This window comes from Protopterus annectens, chromosome 13.part0, assembly GCF_019279795.1.
Source record: "Protopterus annectens isolate FY-2018-M chromosome 13.part0, PAN1.0, whole genome shotgun sequence".
NCBI lineage: Eukaryota > Metazoa > Chordata > Ceratodontiformes > Protopteridae > Protopterus > Protopterus annectens.
The window spans coordinates 5,464,383-5,484,951 of NC_056747.1; the positions used below are offsets into that span (position 1 = coordinate 5,464,383).

At 38.4% G+C, this 20,569-nt stretch overlaps 1 protein-coding gene across 3 annotated transcripts in view; it reads right to left on the minus strand.

The window, feature by feature from the left end:
• MOB3A (MOB kinase activator 3A) overlaps positions 1–19,933 on the minus strand; it is a 308,074-nt gene extending 288,141 nt beyond the window's left edge. Inside the window, exon 1 of one of the 3 annotated variants that reach the window (XM_044055495.1) lies at positions 19,771–19,929. The gene's annotated coding sequence lies outside the window, so the exon portion shown is untranslated. Of the gene's footprint in view, positions 1–19,761 lie in introns of all 3 variants that reach the window. The other 2 variants (XM_044055493.1, XM_044055494.1) reach the window with 2 other exon arrangements.
• Between the last annotated feature and the right edge of the window lie 636 nt (positions 19,934–20,569).

The window sequence follows — 20,569 nt, forward strand, 5'->3', positions numbered from 1 at the left end:
TGCCAACACAGCACTGAAAATTGATGCTGCAAGTTAGGGATCTCAGAAAATATGTTGCTAATGAACTGTCAATTGATCACCATGTATTTTCCTGATGTAAGGAAGTAGTTTTTCCATCGCACAGCTTATAACTAAAGGTATTCATCCAAGTTAAAGGATGTAATCATTCCACTGCACTCATTAAGCCAATCACAGAGTATAATATCCCTTTTGGTACGTATGTATGTATGCATGCAAATATTTACATATGTACGTATGCAAATATATACATATGCTATGTGCCCAAACAGTTGTCACATCTGGAATAATCATAAGCCTTTTTTTAGTGAAAAGGCATTAAATCATAAAAATTATGCAAACTGACTCAAAGTCTTGTCCACTTTCTCAGTGTCATACAGACTACTGAGACAGGTGACCTCTGCCTCATATGTAGACCTTCAACAGAGCCTATTCTGTTAGGTCTATTACACATTTGTAGGTCCAGTGGTACTGCTAACATCCAGTCAAGGGAACTCAATGTGTTTTGCAAAATAACTAGCATGTTGGAGGAAGGATAGGTACGTATTACAGAGAATACTGCTTCTAAGCAGCAGCCATCTTATGCCACAAAAAGTACTTCTGTTACTCTCTTCAAATGTAATGCAGACGGATGAATGGGTAACAGCAAACTCATCTCTGGTTCAGTACCCCTGTCCCTCATGGATAGGGAGAAACATGGAAATGTTCCAATATATTCTTCTTCAGACCATATCTGGCTTATTCATATGCAAAATACAAGTCCTAGAAACTACCAAGGGAATGTAAAATAAGGCTTCTCAAAATCCTCGGAGCTCAATAACCTCGCAAGTACCTATGAACCTATATGTACAAGTCAAACCCCAAAAGACCAGTTTGCACATCCCGAGAAACCAACATTGCGTTTGTTAGAAGTACAAGATGATCTATTCCAATAGACCAATGTCACTGTTCTGCTTTGCATTGATCACACCCCTCAGCTACTCAGATTTTCGTAGATTGTAGTGTTTTTGGCCTCATATTTTTGGTCCGTTTTTCATAAAATTATGGTTTTCTGTCAAATCACTGGCATATCACTGAACATTGAAGTCAGAAAATGACAGACATTTGAGTTTTACACTTCATATTCTTTGGAAAAAATCATGCTAATGCAAAACCTGCTATTCTATCAACTTTCTAAGTTTGTAAGAAGAATATTTAAAAATTGTCTCAATTTCTAGGCCTATAACCCCCCCCCCCGCCCATTATTTATGGCTATGTCTAGACTTCTTGCTCTAAGACGTCGAGTGGCATGGTGTTGATAAGTATCTGGAGGTTTTAGTTAAACACTAAGCTACATCAGCAATGAATGCCTTCAGATCAATCAGCTCAAAACATGGCATTCTGATTAAGTCATGGCATATAATGGGCCACAGTTTATATGCCAAGAGTTAAATTTTTTTGTAAGTTTGGGAATTTGAACATATTATGTCAAGTTGCAGGTATCCAAAGTACACAGGGCCAACACAGGGCCAATACAGTGCATGATTTAAAGTGTAAAGACTGCTCCTAAGAATGTGAATGTGCCAGGATTTTAGCATTGGTAGAGTAGAAGAATACACCTGAAGAAGACGCAACACTTTCAATGTCTCTATTAATGATGAGGAGAAAGCTTCACACAAAACTTCCTACATTATTTTCACTATTGGTAACTAGAAAGCAGAATGCCAGTGACATGATTTTTGGTTTCAGCTGCGTTTGACTGAACATCATCTCATTATTAAAGAAAGGAAAGTGCGTCAGAATAATGCTTCTGAAAAGAACTTGTCAAAGATTTTCTCACTTTACCTCGACTAGTTTCTCCCATTCAACTGCAGGTATGTGCGTAGGATGATTATGTGAGGATTTATTAACAGAAATGCACATACATGCCTTAATCAGGTATTAAGCCCGCTTCACACATACAGTACAAAAGCACCCTGCACGATACCTAGGAATCCCAGCGGCTCAGTCACTGCGGACTCTTCGTGGCACAGCTCCGACTAAACTCTTATGTACGTTTCATATATTGCAGTGTGACAACTGTTATTCTTGTGTTTCCCACCCCTGTGCCTTCACTTATGTCCCCTTATTTTGCTACACTTTGACTGGTTTTCACTTTGTATTATAAGCAGTAAAATATTGTCATTCTATTTTCTAACATTTACCATTTGCAGCCCCAGCCCTCTCACCTCTGCATCCATAAATAGCCTTTCCTCAGCCTTTATCTGTCTTCTACTATTTTAATTTTATCCGTTTGTTTTTACTTACTGGTGGCCTACTAAATTAACCATTCACATCAAATGTTGCTGTCTATATAACTCCCAGCTCATACTGCCACTTTCCCAAAGGTTGTTTTTTGTTACTGAAATCAAACAATGGTAAAAAACATAAAAACTAAGAGACTTTCTGATTACTTATGCAGCCTCACAAACAGCCACGACCATGGTCCAGAATTCATAAAAACAGCAACCAAAGTTCTTGTCTAGAGTGGATCCTAGTTCTAGCTAGAGACCTTACTAGTTATTCTAACACCAGTACTCTCACAGACACCTGAAGTGGCCATCTACCTGCATCTACCTACAGATTCACCTCCCAATCACCTAAAACCCATAACTATAAAATTTCCCGCAATCCAACCAGTTTTAGTCAACAGCTCTTTGTTAACCTACTAAAGTCCTTAAACTAGTCCATGCTAAAATCACTACCTCTAGACGATGAGGTCAACTACTTCAAACTGTTCCTAGATATCCTTAACAGCCTAGCTCCTCTTCGAACAAAAAGAGCTGAAGTCAATCACGCACCCTGGCTTACACAATCCAACAAAAAGCTATTACTAAACAGGGACAAAACATGGAAGGATTGGCCAAAACCAAGAAATGAACGAGCCTTACAAAACTTATTTATTTAACATTTGTTTACCGGACAGCCTGACTAGGACATACCCATCTTCAGTGGAGGCCCTAGAAGAAACGCCCTTGATGCAGGTCTTTGGAATATGGGAAAAAAACGCAGCATCCAGAGGAAACCCATGTGGATGCAGGGAGGACATGCAGACTCTGCACAGAGGGCACCTCAGCCGAGAATCAAACCAGAGAACCTCATGCTGTAAGGCAACAATGCTAACCACTGCACTGACCAACAATTACATAATCAAGCAAAGAAATTTATAGTTATCAACAAGAAACAGTATTTTGCACAGCAATTATCTGACCACAAAAACAATCCCAAAAAAATGTTGGTCCACCATTGCATCACTACGCACCCCAGGGTCCAAACAAAATCCTGCTTAAATCCCCATCTCAAACAGCAGAAAGTCTTAACATTCACTTTATAGAAAGTATATTCAGCCTGGTTAATGATCCTAACAAGCCCCTCAATACAAACTCCACAGCTTTCACTTCACTCTCTTTCCAAAGCACCCCCAACTGTACCACTACAACCACCATCCCTTTCACCACAACTTGTAACCATGAGCTATATACAGCACCTATTACATAAAATAAAACCCAGTGCAACCAGTACCCACAAACTATATAAAGCATCTATTACAAAAATTAAACAGTGCAACCAGTACCCACAAGCTATATAAAGCACCTATTACAAAAAATAAAACCCAGTAAAACCAGTACCCACAAGCTATATAAAGCACCTATTACAAAAAATAAAACCCAGTGCAACCAGTACCCACAAGCTATATAAAGCATCTATTACAAAAATTAAACAGTGCAACCAGTACCCACAAGCTATATAAAGCACCTATTACAAAAAATAAAACCCAGTGCAACCAGTACCCACAAGCTATATAAAGCACCTATTACAAAAAATAAAACCCAGTGCAACCAGTACCCACAAGACATATAAAGCACCTATTACAAAAAAGTAAACCCAGTGCAACCAGTACCCACAAGCTATATAAAGCATCTATTACAAAAATTAAACAGTGCAACCAGTACCCACAAGCTATATAAAGCACCTATTACAAAAAAGTAAACCCAGTGCAACCAGTACCCACAAGCTATATAAAGCACCTATTACAAAAAATAAAACCCAGTGCAACCAGTACCCACAAGCTATATAAAGCACCTATTACAAAAAATAAAACCCAGTGCAACCAGTACCCACAAGCTATATAAAGCACCTATTACAAAAAAGTAAAACCCAGTGCAACCAGTACCCACAAGCTATTTAACGCACCTATTACAAAAAAGTAAACCCAGTGCAACCAGTACCCACAAGCTATATAAAGCACCTATTACAAAAATAAAACCCAGTGCAACCAGTACCCACAAGCTATATAAAGCACCTATTACAAAAAAGTAAAACCCAGTGCAACCAGTACCCACAAGCTATATAAAGCACCTATTACAAAAATTAAAACCCAGTGCAACCAGTACCCACAAGCTATATAAAGCACCTATTACAAAAAATAAAACCCAGTACAACCAGTACCCACAAGTTATATAAAGCACCTATTACAAAAAAAGTAAAACCCAGTACAACCAGTACCCACAAGCTATACAAAGCACCTATTACAAAAAATAAAACCCAGTACAACCAGTACCCACAAGCTATTTAGCACCTATTACAAAAGTAAACCCAGTGCAACCAGTACCCACAAGCTATATAAAGCACCTATTACAAAAAATAAAACCCAGTAAAACCAGTACCCACAAGCTATATAAAGCACCTATTACAAAAATAAAACCCAGTGCAACCAGTACCCACAAGCTATATAAAGCACCTATTACAAAAATAAAACCCAGTGCAACCAGTACCCACAAGCTATATAAAGCACCTATTACAAAAAATAAAACCCAGTGCAACCAGTACCCACAAGCTATATAAAGCACCGATTACAAAAAATAAAACCCAGTGCAACCAGTACCCACAAGCTATATAAAGCACCTATTACAAAAAATAAAACCCAGTGCAACCAGTACCCACAAGCTATATAAAGCACCTATTACAAAAAATAAAACCCAGTACAACCAGTACCCACAAGTTATATAAAGCACCTATTACAAAAAAAGTAAAACCCAGTACAACCAGTACCCACAAGCTATACAAAGCACCTATTACAAAAAATAAAACCCAGTACAACCAGTACCCACAAGCTATTTAACGCACCTATTACAAAAAAGTAAACCCAGTGCAACCAGTACCCACAAGCTATATAAAGCACCTATTACAAAAAATAAAACCCAGTAAAACCAGTACCCACAAGCTATATAAAGCACCTATTACAAAAAATAAAACCCAGTGCAACCAGTACCCACAAGCTATATAAAGCACCTATTACAAAAAATAAAACCCAGTGCAACCAGTACCCACAAGCTATATAAAGCACCTATTACAAAAAATAAAACCCAGTGCAACCAGTACCCACAAGCTATATAAAGCACCGATTACAAAAAATAAAACCCAGTGCAACCAGTACCCACAAGCTATATAAAGCACCTATTACAAAAAATAAAACCCAGTGCAACCAGTACCCACAAGCTATATAAAGCACCTATTACAAAAAATAAAACCCAGTACAACCAGTACCCACAAGCTATATAAAGCACCTATTACAAAAAATAAAACCCAGTGCAACCAGTACCCACAAGCTATATAAAGCACCTATTACAAAAAATAAAACCCAGTGCAACCAGTACCCACAAGCTATATAAAGCACCTATTACAAAAAATAAAACCCAGTGCAACCAGTACCCACAAGTTATATAAAGCACCTATTACAAAAAATAAAACCCAGTGCAACCAGTACCCACAAGTTATATAAAGCACCTATTACAAAAAATAAAACCCAGTACAACCAGTACCCACAAGACATATAAAGCACCTATTACAAAAAATAAAACCCAGTGCAACCAGTACCCACAAGCTATATAAAGCACCTATTACAAAAAATAAAACCCAGTGCAACCAGTACCCACAAGCTATATAAAGCACTGATTACAAAAAATAAAACCCAGTGCAACCAGTACCCACAAGTTATATAAAGCACCTATTACAAAAAATAAAACCCAGTGCAACCAGTACCCACAAGCTATATAAAGCACCTATTACAAAAAATAAAACCCAGTGCAACCAGTACCCACAAGCTATATAAAGCACCTATTACAAAAAATAAAACCCAGTGCAACCAGTACCCACAAGCTATATAAAGCACCTATTACAAAAATAAAACCCAGTGCAACCAGTACCCACAAGCTATATAAAGCACCTATTACAAAAATAAAACCCAGTGCAACCAGTACCCACAAGCTATATAAAGCACCTATTACAAAAAATAAAACCCAGTGCAACCAGTACCCACAAGCTATATAAAGCACCTATTACAAAAAATAAAACCCAGTGCAACCAGTACCCACAAGTTATATAAAGCACCTATTACAAAAAATAAAACCCAGTGCAACCAGTACCCACAAGCTATATAAAGCACCTATTACAAAAAATAAAACCCAGTGCAACCAGTACCCACAAGCTATATAAAGCACCTATTACAAAAAATAAAACCCAGTGCAACCAGTACCCACAAGCTATATAAAGCACCTATTACAAAAAATAAAACCCAGTGCAACCAGTACCCACAAGCTATATAAAGCACCGATTACAAAAAATAAAACCCAGTGCAACCAGTACCCACAAGCTATATAAAGCACCTATTACAAAAAATAAACAGTGCAACCAGTACCCACAAGCTATATAAAGCACCTATTACAAAAAATAAAACCCAGTAAAACCAGTACCCACAAGCTATATAAAGCACCTATTACAAAAAATAAAACCCAGTGCAACCAGTACCCACAAGCTATATAAAGCACCTATTACAAAAAAGTAAACCCAGTGCAACCAGTACCCACAAGCTATATAAAGCACCTATTACAAAAAAGTAAAACCCAGTGCAACCAGTACCCACAAGTTATATAAAGCACCTATTACAAAAAAGTAAACCCAGTGCAACCAGTACCCACAAGATATATAAAGCACCTATTACAAAAAATAAAACCCAGTGCAACCAGTACCCACAAGCTATATAAAGCACCTATTACAAAAAATAAAACCCAGTGCAACCAGTACCCACAAGTTATATAAAGCACCTATTACAAAAAATAAAACCCAGTGCAACCAGTACCCACAAGTTATATAAAGCACCTATTACAAAAAATGAAACCCAGTGCAACCAGTACCCACAAGTTATATAAAGCACCTATTACAAAAAATAAAACCCAGTGCAGCCAGTACCCACAAGCTATATAAAGCACCTATTACAAAAAATAAAACCCAGTGCAACCAGTACCCACAAGCTATATAAAGCACCGATTACAAAAAATAAAACCCAGTACAACCAGTACCCACAAGCTATATAAAGCACCGATTACAAAAAATAAAACCCAGTGCAACCAGTACCCACAAGCTATATAAAGCACCTATTACAAAAAATAAAACCCAGTGCAACCAGTACCCACAAGTTATATAAAGCACCTATTACAAAAAATAAAACCCAGTGCAACCAGTACCCACAAGCTATATAAAGCACCTATTACAAAAATAAAACCCAGTAAAACCAGTACCCACAAGCTATATAAAGCACCTATTACAAAAAATAAAACCCAGTGCAACCAGTACCCACAAGCTATATAAAGCACCTATTACAAAAAATAAAACCCAGTACAACCAGTACCCACAAGCTATATAAAGCACCTATTACAAAAAATAAAACCCAGTGCAACCAGTACCCACAAGCTATATAAAGCATCTATTACAAAAATTAAACAGTGCAACCAGTACCCACAAGCTATATAAAGCACCTATTACAAAAAATAAAACCCAGTACAACCAGTACCCACAAGCTATATAAAGCACCTATTACAAAAAATAAAACCCAGTGCAACCAGTACCCACAAGCTATATAAAGCACCTATTACAAAAAATAAAACCCAGTGCAACCAGTACCCACAAGCTATATAAAGCACCTATTACAAAAAATAAAACCCAGTGCAACCAGTACCCACAAGCTATATAAAGCACCTATTACAAAAAAGTAAACCCAGTGCAACCAGTACCCACAAGCTATATAAAGCACCTATTACAAAAAAGTAAAACCCAGTGCAACCAGTACCCACAAGCTATTTAACGCACCTATTACAAAAAAGTAAACCCAGTGCAACCAGTACCCACAAGCTATATAAAGCACCGATTACAAAAAATAAAACCCAGTGCAACCAGTACCCACAAGCTATATAAAGCACCTATTACAAAAAATAAAACCCAGTGCAACCAGTACCCACAAGACATATAAAGCACCTATTACAAAAAAGTAAAACCCAGTGCAACCAGTACCCACAAGCTATTTAACGCACCTATTACAAAAAAGTAAACCCAGTGCAACCAGTACCCACAAGCTATATAAAGCACCTATTACAAAAAATAAAACCCAGTGCAACCAGTACCCACAAGCTATATAAAGCACCTATTACAAAAAATAAAACCCAGTGCAACCAGTACCCACAAGCTATTTAACGCACCTATTACAAAAAAGTAAACCCAGTGCAACCAGTACCCACAAGCTATATAAAGCACCTATTACAAAAAATAAAACCCAGTGCAACCAGTACCCACAAGCTATATAAAGCACTGATTACAAAAAAGTAAAACCCAGTGCAACCAGTACCCACAAGCTATATAAAGCACCGAGTACAAAAATTAAACAGTGCAACCAGTACCCACAAGCTATATAAAGCACCTATTACAAAAAATAAAACCCAGTACAACCAGTACCCACAAGCTATATAAAAGCACCTATTACAAAAAATAAAACCCAGTGCAACCAGTACCCACAAGCTATATAAAGCACCTATTACAAAAAAGTAAAACCCAGTACAACCAGTACCCACAAGCTATACAAAGCACCTATTAAAAAAAATAAAACCCAGTGCAACCAGTACCCACAAGCTATATAAAGCACCTATTACAAAAAATAAAACCCAGTGCAACCAGTACCCACAAGCTATATAAAGCACTGATTACAAAAAAGTAAAACCCAGTGCAACCAGTACCCACAAGCTATATAAAGCACCGATTACAAAAAAGTAAAACCCTGCTCTCTCTCTGCTGACAGCCTCTCATCTGAATACTTAAAAATGGCAGCTGATGCTATTGCCCATCCAGTTAGTATTCTCATCAACAGATCCATCAAAGAATCACATGTCCCCTCCCTCTGGAAAGAAAATCAAATTATAGCCCCTCTACATAAAGAAGGAAAATCTAATTAATTGTCTACCGCTCCATCTTGATTCTATTTCCTCTCTCTAAAATTTTGGAAAAATGTTTATAATGAACAGCCCCTTGGCCACCTTACTCATAAACTTACATCTACCCAACACAGCTTCAGAACAACATACAGTACAACTACTGCTCTAACCTCCTTTACAGATAAAATTAGCAAAGCTAGAGAGTCTGGCCAACTAACCCCCACAATATTTCTTGATCTTTCAAAAGCATCTGACACTGTTTCGCACCCCAAACTTTTACAGGAACTTTCTTCCCTAAGCCTCTCAACTGTGGTTTTCAAGCCATCTCAAAGACAACAATGCATGCAATGGCAAACCTCTCTCTCACACAATATCGAACCAATAAAACAGTAGCTCCACAAGGCTCGATCCTCATACCACTTCTCAATATCTTCATAAATAACCACCATACTGCTTCCGGTCAAAGCTCCCTAATCCAATATGCCAATGACTCAACTCTCATTACCTCCTCCAGTAACATTGTACACCTTCGACAAAAACCCCAAGTGCCTTCTCATCCACTGAGCAGTAACATTGTACACCTTCAACAAAAACCCCAAGTGCCTTCTCATCCACTGAGTCTTGGCTAACATTGTACACCTTAAACAAAAAACCCCAACTGCCTTCTCATCCACTGAGTCCTGGCTAACATTGTACACCTTCGACAAAAACCCCAAGTGCCTTCTCATCCACCGAGTCCTGGCTAACTCTTTGACAAAAACCCCAAGTGCCTTCTCATCCACTGAGCAGTAACATTGTACACCTTTGACAAAAACCCAAGTGCCTTCTCATCCACTGAGTCCTGTTTAACACATTGTACACCTTCGACAAAAACCCCAAGTGCCTTCTCATCCATTGAGTCCTGGCTAACATTATACACCTTCGACAAAAACCCCAAGTGCCATCTCATCCACTGAGCAGTAACATCGTACACCTTAGACAAAAACCCCAACTGCCTTCTCATCCACTGAGTCCTGGCTAACATTGTACACCTTAGACAAAAACCCCAACTGCCTTCTCATCCATTGAGTCCTGGCTAACACTGTACACCTTAGACAAAAAAACCCATCCACTGAGCAGTAACATTGTACACCTTCAACAAAAACCCCAAGTGCCTTCTCATCCACCGAGTCTTGGCTAACATTGTACACCTTAGACAAAAAACCCCAACTGCCTTCTCATCCACGGAGTCCTGGCTAACATTGTACACCTTCGACAAAAACCCCAACTGCCTTCTCATCCACTGAGTCCTGGCTAACATTGTACACCTTCGACAAAAACCCCAACTGCCTTCTCATCCACCGAGTCCTGGCTTAATAATGCACAGTTATTACTCAGCCCTAACAAAGCCAAACTCCTCCTTTTTACACCAAAGTCACTCTCAACTAACTTCAAAATATATTCTCTTAATAACACGGAAATCAAAGTAGTTCCACATGCCAAACTACTAGGGGTAACAATAGACAACCTCCACATCCATAATACCATCAAAAAAACACACCACAAACTAGGAATGCTTTACTGATACAAAAACTTCATGGATTCAGCCACTAAAATAACACTAACCACAATGTACCTGCTACCCACCTTACTATATGGTGCCCCACATTAACCAACCTTCAAATTACACTAAGAAATAAGCTTCAATCCTGTTACAATAAAAGTGCCAAATATGAAACTGGCCTACCGTTCTATAAGCATCTCTGTGCTGCCCTTGCCTGGCTCAAACTTCGCCAAATATCTAAACTACACCCAGCTAGCTATGGCTCATAAAATTATCTAGAAATCTGAAACCTGTCCTGCCTTAAATTCTATACTTCAAATCTGTATGCCTAACTGGGCTCTCCATTCTGAAGACGAGCAACTTTTAACTCGATAGAATACAAACAAAAGTGCTGCCCAATGTTTATATTCCTACTCAGTTACCAAATTATGGAAGACAATACCCCTAGAAATTAGAACTACCTTAACCCATAGATTTCATCATAGATCATTATAGATTTCAAATCTAAATAAAAAGAATTCCTACTCACGTCTAGTAACTGTCCTTGTTCAAAACCAGGCTGAATTCTTTGTCCCTTTTTCCCCTTTACCTCCTCTGGTCCAACTCTCTGTCCTTTTGTCTGACCATTTGTCCTCCATCTCTTCCAGTCTCTTTTCACCCACTTTTATCTCTTCTGCAACCCCCTCTTCTACTAACTCTCACCTTTATCACCTCTGCAATCACCATCAGCATTAGCTCTCACTGACCTCTCTCTCCATCAGCAATGCCAGTTATCTTTTCTATCTACCTTTTGTTACTGACTCTCTTAACTTGTTCATTTCTTCCCTCACTGTTTTTCATAACAACTCTCTTCTTCAATGCCATATTTCTCCCGCTACTACTTTTTACTAATGATGTACTCTGCAGTATGTTCAGTCATCTGCTAACTTAGTTAAACAAAGCTCCTCAGTTCCAGTCTAGATACTGGACAGGCTGAAAGAGAGTTACTGTTGTACCTTCCGAAGAGGTTCCTGCCACCTTAACTTTGTGGGTTCAGTCTTTCAGGTAGTTGGGTTTCCACCTCATTAAATATGGATCTACTTTTAAGGCACTTAGCTTATTTAAAATGCCAGCATGGGGTATAGTGCAGAATGCGTTAGACAGATAAACTGTGCGAAAGTAAGGACTGCCACCTACAGGCTGTGCGACTTTCCTGAAGTTAACTAAAGTTGGCAGTCAGTACTGGGTAAGGTGCCCAGCCAGTTATCAGTCAGTAATGAGTACAGTGTCCAGTCACTATTAGTCAGTACTAAGTAAGACGTCCAGACACTTATCAGTCAATAGTGGTTATAGTGTCCATTCATTGCATGTCAGTTCTAGGTAAGATACACAGTCAGTTATTTACTATTTTTATTTATTTATTAATTTACCTTCGCTGACTGGGTTAGTCCCACTAGGCTAGTTTCCTCTTTTCTGGGGAGACTGGAGGTGGTATTTATACTACTAAAGGAAATTTGTCAAGGGCTTTTGGGGAATGACCCTGTTCTTTTTGATAAGTACAGGAGAATCTTTTACATCCACCTTAGTTAACACCAACTCGAGCAGATGGGGTCTCAGTTTAACGTCTCATCCAAAGGATGACACACTCAGGAGTGAGGCACTCCCCATGCTGTACTGCAATGTCAGAAAATCTTCTGGTGTGGGAATTGAACCCGCAGCCTTCTGCACCAAAGGCGAGTGTGTCACTGATACTGCAGTGTCCAGTAATTGTCAGTTAGTATTAGGTAAGGTGCCCAGTCTGTTATCAGTCACTACTGGATATAGTACCCGGTCACTGTTTGTCAGTATGTAGGTAACATGCTCAACACTAAGTAAGGTGTGCAGTCAGATTCTGGTCAATATTGAGTAATAAGATTAATTCTGGGGTTATTCGGTACTGGGTAAAGTACCTAATCTTGGGTTGGGTTACTACCTGGTAAGGTTAGCAGTCAGATGTAGGTCAGGTCCCAATCATATGTTATCGAGTCAGTACCATGGCAGGTGTGCAGACAGATATTAGTCACGTTACAGGATCCGAACTTATATTTGTCAACACAAATATGACAGTAACACATATGGTGCACAGCTAGATGTCTGTTAGTAGGGGGCACAATACTTACTCAAGTGCTGGTAAGTACAGAAGGAAAGTCACATTATATTTCACAATTTTACAAATATAGTAGAGAGATACAGCCAATACCAGAGGTAAAACTAGCTGAATATGAAAGTAAATATGGTGTATCCAGTCACTATGAGGTGTGGGAAGATACAGGTGACGTATGAGACTAGACATTCAGTAGAAAACAGCAAGGGGGAGTGCTGTATGATGACAAAGAGGAAGAGCAATAGAAGGCCTCTGGATACCACATTCATTCCATGAGGAAGACAGAAACTCATTAGGAAATGTACAGCACAGACTAGAGAAGTAGAAATGGAGTCCTTTAGGTCACCAACAGTAGGGAAAAGTGGGACATTCCAAAGACCATGGATCCGAAGGGGAAGCAGACAGAGTCACAAGCCATTCATTTACCTTGATATAGAGTGGGAAGGTTAATGTACGTTTAGATCTGATGTTGCATACAGGAAGGTTAATGTACATTTAGATCTGATGATGCATACAGAAAGGTTCATGTACGTTTAGATCTGATGTTGCATACAGGAAGGTTAATGTACGTTTAGATCCGATGTACGTTTAGATCTGATGTTGCATACAGAAAGATTAATGTACGTTTAGATCTGATGTTGCATATAGGAAGGTTAATGTACGTTTAGATCTGATGTTGCATATAGGAAGGTTAATGTACGTTTAGATCTGATGTTGCATATAGGAAGGTTAATGTACGTTTAGATCTGATGTTGCATATAGGAAGGTTAATGTACATTTAGATCCGATGTACGTTTAGATCTGATGTTGCATACAGGAAGGTTAATGTACGTTTAGATCTGATGTTGCATATAGGAAGGTTAATGTACATTTAGATCTGATGTTGCATATAGGAAGGTTAATGTACATTTAGATCTGATGTTGCATATAGGAAGGTTAATGTACGTTTAGATCTCATGTTGTATATAGGAAGGTTAATGTACGTTTAGATCTCCTGTTGCACATAGGAAGGTTAATGTACGTTTAGATCTGATGTTGCATATAGGAAGGTTAATGTACGTTTAAATCTAATGTTGCATATAGGAAGGTTAATGTACGTTTAGATCTGATGTTGCATACAGGAAGGTTAATGTACGTTTAGATCTGATGTTGCATACAGGAAGGTTAATGTACGTTTAGATCTGATGTTGCATACAGGAAGTTTAATGTACGTTTAGATCTGATGTTGCATACAGGAAGGTTAATGTACGTTTAGATCTGATGTTGCATACAGGAAGGTTAATGTACGTTTAGATCTGATGTTGCATACAGGAAGGTTAATGTACGTTTAGATCCGATGTACGTTTAGATCTGATGTTGCATACAGGAAGGTTAATGTATGTTTATATCTGATGTTGCATACAGGAAGGTTAATGTACGTTTAGATCTGATGTTGCATACAGGAAGGTTAATGTACGTTTAGATCTGATGTTGCATACAGGAAGGTTAATGTACGTTTAGATCTGATGTTGCATACAGGAAGGTTAATGTACATTTAGATCTGATGCTGCATACAGGAAGGTTAATGTACGTTTAGATCTAATGTTGCATGTTGCATATAGGAAGGTTAATGTACGTTTAGATCTGATGTTGCATATAGGAAGGTTAATGTACGTTTAGATCTGATGTTGCATACAGGAAGGTTAATGTACGTTTAGATCTAATGTTGCATACAGGAAGGTTAATGTACGTTTAGATCTAATGTTGCATACAGGAAGGTTAATGTACGTTTAGATCTAATGTTGCATACAGGAAGGTTAATGTACGTTTAGATCTAATGTTGCATACAGGAAGGTTAATGTACGTTTAGATCTAATGTTGCATACAGGAAGGTTAATGTACGTTTAGATCTGATGTTGCATACAGGAAGGTTAATGTACGTTTAGATCTAATGTTGCATACAGGAAGGTTAATGTACGTTTAGATCTAATGTTGCATACAGGAAGGTTAATGTACGTTTAGATCTAATGTTGCATACAGGAAGGTTAATGTACGTTTAGATCTAATGTTGCATACAGGAAGGTTAATGTACGTTTAGATCTGATGTTGCAGACAGGAAGGTTAATGTACGTTTAGATCTGATGTTGCAGACAGGAAGGTTAATGTACGTTTAGATCCGATGTATGTTTAGATCTGATGTTGCATACAGGAAGGTTAATGTACGTTTAGATCTGATGTTGCATATAGGAAGGTTAATGTACGTTTTGATCTAATGTTGCATACAGGAAGGTTAATGTACGTTTAGATCTGATGTTGCATACAGGAAGGTTAATGTACGTTTAGATCTAATGTTGCATACAGGAAGGTTAATGTACGTTTAGATCTAATGTTGCATACAGGAAGGTTAATGTACGTTTAGATCTAATGTTGCATACAGGAAGGTTAATGTACGTTTAGATCTGATGTTGCAGACAGGAAGGTTAATGTACGTTTAGATCTGATGTTGCAGACAGGAAGGTTAATGTACGTTTAGATCTGATGTTGCATACAGGAAGGTTAATGTACGTTTAGATCTGATGTTGCATACAGGAAGGTTAATGTACGTTTAGATCTGATGTTGCATACAGGAAGGTTAATGTACGTTTAGATCTGATGTTGCATACAGGAAGGTTAATGTACGTTTAGATCTGATGTTGCATACAGGAAGGTTAATGTACTTTTAGATCTGATGTTGCATACAGGAAGGTTAATGTACGTTTAGATCTGATGTTGCATACAGGAAGGTTAATGTACGTTTAGATCTGATGTTGCATACAGGAAGGTTAATGTACGTTTAGATCTGATGTTGCATACAGGAAGGCTAATGTACATTTAGATCTGATGTTGCATACAGGAAGCAAGATAACTCTGCTCTTCTTTTCTGCAAGGATGAAGTTATGAGAACAACACAATAAAGCTTCTAAAAAGGGATATAAAAAGTTTGGGAATGACAGAAATGTAAGTTGTATTGTACTTTAAGTGAAAATATACAAAACTTGACAAAGCTTCTACACAAACCCGGACTTTTTTCAAAACAAAACATGTACATTTTTTTAAATGATGGCAAACTCGTGAAGGTTAGTGAAGGACAGGGTAAGTGACGTAATTATTTATTGGCAGTTACTGTTGGGTGTAGATGCGCCTTCAGGGTTGAATGAGTGTGTCCATTACAACACTAGTGCTTTAACAAGTAAATGTGACAATTAATTTACAGCATTGCCGGTTTCAACCACACGACACTGTAATTTTTGAATATTTATAAAGTGTATTTTCTGTTGTTCTGAAGTTTACTTTCATTTTGGACAAAAGCGCTTAAAAATAAAATGAATTATCTGACACTGTGTGGAAGCTTGGTCAAGTTTTGTGGTTTTTAGTATTCGGTTTTGCCTTGACAGAAGCGGAGGATTTTGTTTACAAATTTTTATTTGACATTTGTTGACAGCGGGAAAAAGCTCCACAATTGAGTATGACATATACAGTAACAAAACTAGATACAAATACTACTACAAATGCAAAAAGATAACAACAGGTAACTAATTAAATCACAGAGAGTAATTACATTCTAAGATCAACATCCTACAGTGCGTACAATCACATTAGGAGGTAAGTACATTGGTTACATCAATAGGTCTCAAGTACAGTTACTGTTTTAGACAACTAACAGGCATTCTGCTAGAGTATTACTCTGGCTTTAGATATGTCTAACTCGATGGGCAGTTTAAGAGTAAACCATAGGAGGAAGAAAAGGGGGTAAGGTGTGAGCGAGAGTGACTAGTAGGGGTCTTTCAAGGAGGGTGGTTACATTGACAGATCCAGGTGTTGTTTTAGTAGCAATTTTGAATTGTCAATAATTGAGGTTACATTTATCCAGTGGAAGTTTATTCCAAGACTGGGCTAGGCAGTAGCTGTAAAGCTTTTGTCCTATTTTAGTTTTGGGCTTGTAGACAGAAAGAAGGTTTTGTTCTGAACTACAAAGGGACCTTAGTAGGGTGTAGGAGAGACCAGAGAAGCAGTCCTGGGCAGGAGGAGGTCAGATGCAAAAGGGAGTGATCTATTGGAAGCTGCGAGAGGAGAAGATAGTGAGGAAGCTCTAGCCAGTTTAAAATAAAATTACAAGAAATTGAAACACAGAAGGCTATCACGGTGAAAGGGTGGAAACTTACGGAGGCAACTCCAATGGGAAGGGAAACTGCAGCCTCACCTTCCAGGTGCCTGAGGCAGAAGTGCATCAGAAGGAGAGGTCATCTATGGACATCACTGTGGCATATACAGTAAGCAGGTAATCTAATAGCAGGGCAATCAGGGGTCTTCACTTTCAAAGGGCAAAGCTAAGGAGCACATGCCAAGGTGGCTAAGAAAAACACAGAAAAGGGAAAGCCAGACAGAAGGCCCATCTGTAGGTAGGCCATGCAAAACACAAAATGAAATAGCGACAGAAACTGACTTGTAATGAGGATCCCACACTGAGCATAGCAAAGTGACAATTGCTTTCAAGAACAGTGTGTCAGCTACTTTTGCAGTTACAAAAGAGACAGAAGTACCTAGAAACTGGAAGAAAATAGTGGTTACTTCATGCTGCCTCGACTCTAAAGCAATTTCTCCTCAGTGCTGCATGCCTGTTACTCCTGAATGCTAGTAATTCTCAATGCTGCTTGCCTGTTACTCCTGAATGCTAGTAATTCTCAATGCTGCTTGCCTGTTACTCCGCAGTGAGGCACAGTACATCAAACAGCTTCCAAGGGTTGGTGAAGAGCTCAACAGGTGGGTCACACTACACCCCAGAGCTTCCAAAGTGCACGTATAAGGAATCCCACCCAAGGTTTGGTAAGAGTGCGCCACAGAATATGGTTCAGCAAGGAACAGGCAACCATCAGAACAACACAGTATTTCAACTTTACTTATAAGCTGCCTCTCCATATCTCAAGGCAAATAAACACTTCCCAAGACATCAATTATAAATTAATCACTACTAACAGAGGTAATAGTAACACAGAAATTTAAGTTACCTTTTCTGAATAACTTAAATGTATGGTGCACACCTACAGAGTACACCATCTTGCTACATTACAGTCCCATTACACTCCCTGTGAAAAAAGCTCAATAAAGGAGTTAAAAGGATAAGCAGCCCCCCTGCAGCAAATTAATTAATTAATTACTCAAAAAGACATGCATTCACCTGCTCACAGGTCATGGCAGATGGAAAGAAGAGCTGCCATGTTGTCTGGGTACCAAAAATGAAGAGCTGACTAACAGCCTCTACCAGGGAAGGGAAAGAAATGGAAAACCCCAGATGAACTGTAACTGGACTTCACATCTCAGGGCCCCCAAGCTCTGCACCACCACTGTCCCTAGTTATACAGAAAATGTCAGGTTAGCAAGATATTACTGACACCTGCCATACGTGGGGTCATCTGACACTGGATCCGGGGACACCATCATACAACTGCCAGGCATTCATAACTCGTTAATTCATTGAAACTACTTTATACACGTGTTGGTACTAGAAATGCAATCTTTAAGTACTATTTGAAACAGATGTCTTTTGAGAGCGATAAAGAATTAAAAAAATGGACTTAATGGATTGTAAGCTAAGGAGAACAGTTCAGACAAATCAAACAAAAGAAATATGTAAGGATACACATCCTCTGCTTTCATCAAATATCCTGTTGTATTAAACATCCATAGCAAGGGCTAAATTTAAGTATAACATCTCACTGGGGCACAACATCCGAGATGAGCAGAAAAAGAATGCAGAACATTCACAGTGACACTCTCCAAAAATTAATTGCAACTGAATGCTGAGTAGATGACTAAGCATTTGCGTGACATTTTACCAAAATCCTGTATTGCCTTCATGGGTGGTACCAACGGGTCTTTATCTGTATATGTTGGGGAGATGTCTGAATATTTTTTTTTCTGGTCTCACCGGAGTAAACTCACTCAGGCATAGTACAAGTGCTTAGACACTAATTATCACACTGAAGGTATGTTGCTTTCCCTTTTGATAATGCAAATCTTTGTAGGTTTCATACAAAAATGGAATAATGCAAAACAAAGCAAAAATGAACAACTTCAGAAGAAAAATTATTTTTTTAGACTGCCAAGCTAATCTGTCATGTTTAGGTGCAAGTCTACCTTGTCAAATGAAACTAAAATAAAAGCAGGAAATGGCCCTGAAGAACCACACAATCAGAAAAAACAAACACAAAAGTTTATGAAGTCAGAAATAAAAAGTTAATAAAGCTACTGGTATTACTTATTCTAAACTAAGGTAAGGCGATGTGAAAGGAGAATGAGACAGCAGACCAGCCTGCACGGTAACAGCAAAGAACCTGAAAAGTGCTTTACATAAGCAGCCCAAGGAAAGATGCCTTAGGGTGTCTGTTCGACCTGAGGCAGCAACAAAAACTACCCAATGGACGCTGCCAAATAGATTGCAGCATGCTTAAAGCAGATAATATTTTATTCCTTCCTGGTAAATCTTGTGATACCTGCAGTACAGGACAGCCATAGGTTAAACAAATGTATCCACACTAGACAGTGTCAGCTTAGGCCCTACTACAAGGAAGATGTTCCCTAAGGAACACAGTTTGTCTTTCCTGAGTTCTCACACACTATCTTGGAACATATCACTGCCAAGCCTTACATTTTTATGCGACTCACTTATTCAAATTACAAAACCAAACTTTCTTTTTTGCCACTTCCTCCTTCTCTCTCTCTGTCTCTCTCTTTCACACACTACCTTACATAAGCACACAGACAAATTCATGCACAGCAACACGTACCAGGCTTACCTGAATGTCCTCAGCCTACAGGTTGTTTCTTCAGTTCCATGAACTTTCAACAAAAAATCACAAACGTTTTCATGAAAATCCCAACAGACGTAGCTAACTTCCTGCTCCCTTCTGTTAGTCTCAACTAATGCTGGCCACTCCCTTAGCCCAGGCCAGACTTCCTCTTTAGGTGACATCACACAGACTCAACCAGGCTGTACGGCCAGAGAATACAGGAGTTCAATACCAGGAAATGCACATAACAAAGCATGCAAGCGTATGAAACAGAAGTAAAACAAAAGGGAAAAATACATTTGTACATATAAGAAGAACAACATTTCCAAATTATATGTGTTTATTTTGTTTGTTTTAACATTTAGTTACTGTTAACCAAGTAAGTCTTCCTAGATAAGTAATTTCACACTCCAAGTTGAAGTAGTTTTATTTTTTTCTCACCAATAAGAAATATATGCCATTCATTTACATTTTATTTTCCATAAAATAGAGAATGAACATTTGGCATTTATATATTTCCTCACCATTCTTTCACTATTGGAATACAGCTATAGGTAAAAATCAGATTAAAAAATGTGGTATTTTAAAAACTATTTTTAACTCAGGAATGTTTGTGTCCCATTTTTTTAACTCAAAGGAGATGATAGCATGGGATTCATATTAAAAGATACTTAACATTCCCATGCAGATTCTGGCAAGCAATGTGCTAATCAAAAAACAAAATCATTATACATAGGTAAAGGACATACCTGTTAGCACAAGAAGTCTGGACAAAACTAAAAATAATATGGGGATGAAGACCGAA